General features: G+C 38.3%; 1 pseudogene; it reads left to right on the forward strand.

Moving 5' to 3' along the window:
- The first annotated feature begins 3,883 nt into the window (after positions 1-3,883).
- On the forward strand, positions 3,884-4,674 carry LOC102469969 (olfactory receptor 7A10-like; annotated as a pseudogene).
- The last annotated feature ends 1,521 nt before the right edge of the window (positions 4,675-6,195 follow it).

Raw genomic sequence — 6,195 nt, forward strand, 5'->3', positions numbered from 1 at the left:
GGAGAGAGGGAGGGAGAGAGAGAGAGAGAGGAAAAGTGAGTAGTCCATCCCTGCCCCAGGATGGTGGCCATGATGGAATCCCATTTTTCTGTCTCCTTTGAGTACTTTGGACACACATGCTTACATGAAGAGCATGATTTTCAAACCACTGGGTCTGTGACTTGAACCATACAGTCAGCCATGTCAGATCCAGCACCTTAATCTCAATGTGCCACCTGCTACCTGTGACAATTACATTCTAACTCACAGTTGGTGAAAGGTGTTAATGGCTTTTGGAGGCAGGAGAGTTCATAAAAAATGTGTGATAACAACTACGTTCATCACATTTTCAACTTGGTCTCTTCAGAACAGCAAAGCAACAGGAAAAATTTTCTTTTTTCCCAGACCAGTGCCTGCAAGGGAAATCAGGTACAAAGAGATTGTAGTTATAAAGAGGAAATATACCTAATGAACATGTATAAGGAGCTGTAAATATTTCATCTGTCATTTTCCCTCAAAGAGTACAACCTTGGGCTGGACAAGACATAGCTGATGTTTTTAGAATCTCCAGTCTGGCTAGAGGACCATGCTTACTTTTTTCATTGTGTCTTGTCTGAAAACAGCTTTGGTCTCCATCATTAACCATCCAGGGAGAAATTCACCCTTCCATAAAAAGGTCCTTTCTGAGACCCCATACAGGTGAGTCTGAGATCCTGGTAGCTACTGCAGGTCTGGTTAAGAGAACATGGGATGCCGGGACCAGCAGTTAGCGTAATGGCTATGTCACTGGACTCCCACATAGTAGACTGTGGTTTGAGTCCTGGACCCAGTGGCTTTAACTCACTAGCGGCATATAACTAATCAGCAAGTATGGAAACGTGAGCTGAACAGTGTCCTACGCCTACAGTGTTGAGTAGAAAATAAAACCAAGTATACACTTGTCCCACATTGCAGAGTGATAAACTCGTCTCTGAAGTCTGACAAAAAAAAAAAAAAAAAAGAGAGAGAGAGAGAGAAAACATGGGATGCCAAGAACATCTGCCTGAGATCCTCTGAGAGCCAAAGCAGCTTAGCAAGAGCTGAGAGATTGATGTGTTTGGTTACTTGATGAACCAAATTATTTCTTATTAATTTATTTAATATGCTAACAAGCCATGTGTCTTTCACACTTAGCAATATGCAGGTGTCATTGTGGACAATTTAGTGATGGGAATGGACACCCAATTGGATGAGGATTAAGAAGGAATGGGAGAATCAAACCATTTCAGTTATATTAGAACATGTCCACAGAAATTTGCAGTAAAGTAGGAAAAGTAGAATCAGAGCTGTGATGAGATATGTGATGACTTTTGGGTCTCTTAAGGAATTTTTGAAATGAATGTTTTTGTGTATATTTATGATATTTTTAAAAAGAATTACTTATTTAATTTTATTTATTCATTCATTTAATTTTACCAGAGAATGACAGAGTGAGAGAGAAAGTGAGAAAGCAAGCCACCAGGTCCAGGACTCAAACCATGGTCAGCCATGTGGGAGTGTCCAGCACCTTAGTCACCACACCATCTGCTGGCCTCCTATTTATAATTTTTTAAAGATGAATGGATTACTTACAATTCAAACCTTATGACAGTATTTCATGACACATGTATTTCATAGTTTCTGCTTTCACATTGGGAATTCACATAAAAATTTATTCAAAGTTCAAAATTGAAGTATTAAAGAGTTTTTACTTATAGCATTTTTTTGCCTATGAAAATAAATAGGTTTGTGACTCTCTTAGCTGTTTACTGCAAATTATGCAAGTATTTTGTTTTTACATTCTTGGTTCTAAGTATATTCTATTCTTTTGTTTCTTTTTCTTTCTTTTAATAATCAATTGAAGTTTTAAAATAAAAATTTCAAAATAACATTGAATTATTTTATGTGTTGACAGATACCAATATGTATTGGGTGCATGTGAAAAGTTAATAGATTTTGTGTTATCAAATCAAGTATTGTGTACACACCCATCTCTTCCAAATTTTTATTTACTTAGAAAAATTCTTCTATGTCAGTAGTGAACATAATTTTTTTTGCCATAGGGCACATGTGCTCACCTAAGAGAGAGAGATAGAGAGACAAAGAGAAGGAAAGTGAGAAGTCAACTCCTGGGATATTGTGCACACTGAAATTTCTTCTCCATTTCTCCCTTGAGATTTTGGGCATGTATGCATACATGTCCAGTGTGATTTTAAGCCACTGGATTTGAGACTTGAACCATGGTCAGCCATGTTGGATTCCAGCACCTTTATCACTATGACATCTGCTGGTCCCCAAATTATGATCTTATAATGCAGTTATCTGAATACTAATCAGCAGATAAAAATAAGAAGATCAAAATAGATGTTTTGACTCATGGAATACTTCAGAAATAAAATACTGAGTGATTCCACTTAGGTATCTGAAGTAGTAGAAGTCATAGAAGCAGATGATAGAATGATGGTTGCCTGGGGATTGGTAAAAAGGCAAAACAAAATTGTTTTCCTTTTTAAAAATTATTTATTTTATTTAATTAATTATTATTATTCAACTTGACAGCATAGAATCAGAGAGAGATAATGATAAGCAGGCCACTAGGTCTGGAACTTGAACTATAATCAGCCACATGGGAGTCCTGCACATTAACCACCATGCCACTGGTTGGCCCCAGAGTTTTTTTTTTTCTCCTTTTTTTTAGAACTGTTTTATTTATTTGTTTGTTTTAATTTGATAAGAGAGGAGTAGAGTGAGTGAGAGAGAAGAGGAAAAGTGAGAAAGCAAGTTGCCAGGCCTGGGATTCAAACTGTGGTTGGCCATGTAGGAGTCCAGTGCCCTTAACCACCACACTATCTGCCAGAACCCAGAGTTGTTTTACAACAGATATAAGATACAGTAATTGGTCCAGTAGATGGTGTGATGTTTAAATTGTCTGGATCACACATTGTTGAATGCATGTTAAAGACCCAACCTGGCTGCTTAAAAAAAATGTTAGGCATGTGTGCACACATCCCCAACTTCCTGAGAGAAGAGAGTACTGTGGAATGTTTATACCCCATGGGAGGTGATTTCTCACTTTCCCTCTCTTTCTGTCTAGTGAGTGCATGTGCCCAACAGCAAACTAAAACAAACCAAAAACAAAACAAAACAAAACAAAAACACAAATAAAATCCCTTTGTGGAACCAGTAGTCAGTGTAATGGCTATGTAGCTAAACTCCCACATAGTTGACCACAGTTCCAGTCCTGGACCTGGTGGCTTAATCTCACGCCGGGTATGAGTGCGTGCTTGCCCAAGATCCCAAGAGGAGACAAGAGGAGAAGGAATTGCAGTGTGGCCATCCCCCCCTAGGGGTGATTTCTCGCTTTCTGTCTCTCTGTCTCTTGGTCTTTCTGGCGAGTGCATGCACCCCATAGCAAAAACCTCTCCAAAAAAAAGGGAAAAAATCCCATTGTAACATCACATTTTACTCCATAAATATGGAATATTATTTTTTTAATAAATAAGTGAATTAAAAATTCTGTAGAACACATGATCTATGGGGACAAATAAGTGTGATAAGACGTTCTAGCAGAGATGACACTATGAAAACCTAAAGCAATTAGATCCATACAAAAATACAAAATATCACTTTGTGACTGCAAAATATTAACTATGGCATTTCACCGATAGGAATAATACCTGTTCATGTGAAATTAGTCATTATATTTTTCTCTTTTCAGGGAGTTACCATGGAACCAGGAAATGATACACAAATTTCAGAATTTCTTCTTCTGGGACTTTCAGAAGAACCAGAATTGCAATCCCTCATATTTGGGCTTTTCTTCTCTATGTACCTGTGTGGAAACCTGCTCATCATCCTGGTCACCATCTCAGACTCCCACCTGCACACCCCTATGTACTTCTTCCTCTCCAACCTGTCCTTGGTAGACATCTGTGTCGCCTCCATCACCGTCCCAAAGATGCTGGTGAATGTATATACACAGAGCAAGGTCATCACCTATGCAGGCTGCATCACCCAGGTGTTCTTTTTCTTAGTCTTTGTAGCATTGAATGACTTCCTCCTGTCTGTGATGGCCTATGTCCAGTAGGTATGTGGCCATCTGTCACCCACTGCACTACACGGTCATCATGAACCCTCGACTCTGTGGAAAGCTGACTCTGGTTTCATGGCCCATAAGTGTCCTGTATTCCTTGTTACAAAGCTTAATGGCATTGCACAGCTGTCCTTCTGTACACACGTGGAAATTCCCCACTTTTTCTGTGAACTTAATCAGGTAGTCCACCTTGCCTGCTCTGACACCTTTCTTAATGACATGGTGACCTATTTTGCAGCTGTACTGCTGGGTGGTGGACCCCTCACTGGGATCCTTTACTCTTAAAGCAAAATCATTTCTTCTATACATGCAATCTCATCTGCTCAGGGGAAGTACAAAGCATTTTCCACCTGTGCCTCTCACCTCTCAGTTCTCTCCTTATTTTATTGTACAACCATGGGTGTATATGTTAGTGCTGGTGCTACCCACAGCTCACACTCAAGTGCAACAGCCTCAGTGATGTACACTGTGGTCACCTCATGCTGGACCCCTTCATCTACAGTCTGAGGAATAAAGCCATAAAGAGGGCTCTGAAAATAGTCTTTGGAATAGAAATTGTGAAAGGGTCAATTAGCCTACAGTGAAATAGTGCCCATGATTGCAGAGTTCATAGCCTCGGAGCTAAAAATTGTGATTCTTGATCAAATTTTGATAGTTGAGCTGGCTCTCTATTTGTCTATACAATTGAAGTGATACTGTATCTAGCTTTCTACACTCTACCATATCTAGAAAATACTTCACCATTTTTCTGCTTTCCCAAAGTTATTCCTAGCCTTGTGTCAGAAATACTTTAAAATTTTAATTATCTTCTAGGGTGTCATGCAACTCCTAAGAAGAATGCTTTCTCAAATGATGTATATCATTCCAAGTAATTTTGTATATTGATACTAAAATAACTTTCTTGGGTTGTATTGTGCTATGTAAATGAAAACAAGAAAGAACAACTAGAAAACAAAACAAAACAATAAACAAATTACATTTGGCAACTAATGCCATTAAAGTAATTTAATTAAAGGATTAACTGATGTGTTTTATGTTGTTTCTTTAAATATTTTCTTGTTTTTTCCTGGAATACTTCCAGTGCTGGTTGTAATGATAACCCACTGAAGTGCTTATAATGTACTACTTCCTTCCTCTTTTAAAATTTGTCATAACTGCTGACGGGACAGCAAATGAACAAACAGTAATATTATTCAATATATATTTCTTTTGTCTTCAAGAATCTCTTTGAAATTCATGATCAAAAGGTGACTCACAAGAGTTTGAATTCCTGTCCTAGTCATCTGGTTCAGGGCCATAAGTTTCCTGTAAAAACATTTATAGCTTTCTGATTTTTCCTAGTTACCCCTAAGGGAACATCAATGCAGTTGTCTTTTAAAAAGATCTTTATTTTATTTTATTATTTTATTTTTAGTTTTGCTATAGGGCGCAAACCAAAGAGAGAGGGAATCTGAGAAATAATTCCCCAGGGATGATGACCACACTGCAATTCATTCTCCATTTTCCTGTCAGGATTTGGGTATGTACATATGTGCACCTGGCATGTTTTTTTCAAGCCTCCAGGTCTGGGACTTGAACCATGTAGTCATCCATGTAGAATCCAGTCCCACCACTGACTGTGCCCAGCAATCAATTATTTTTTCTTAAGAGGCCTTTTGTCTTTGGGCATGTACACTCATTGGAGAGAGAGACAGAGACAGTAAGAGGGAAAGTGAGTAATCACCCCCAGCCCCAGGAGGGATGTCCATGACCCAATCCCTTCTCCATTCTCCTCCTGGTATCTTGGGCACACATACGCATGCACTTGACATGAGTTTCAAGTTAGCAGCTCTGGGATTCAAACCATGGTCAACCATGTGGTAGTCTAGCATGATAACTGCTATGTCATCTGCTGGCTACTGCAGTCACTTTTTAATACAGTTATCTGTAATAGACTTCATTAACAGGGTGATCATGAAAGCTGTCATCAAATATTAAAAAATAAGTCATTAATAAAAAAGTATCAGATTATGATAAGTGCCCTGAGTTCCATTCAATTTCATTATTGTATCTGTTAGCTATTACTGTGTAATAAGCTGTCTTAAAAGAAAGTGATTTATAATATA

The sequence above is a fragment of the Tupaia chinensis genome, unplaced genomic scaffold (genome assembly GCF_000334495.1).
Source record: "Tupaia chinensis unplaced genomic scaffold, TupChi_1.0 Scaffold142061_1, whole genome shotgun sequence".
Lineage (NCBI taxonomy): Eukaryota > Metazoa > Chordata > Mammalia > Scandentia > Tupaiidae > Tupaia > Tupaia belangeri.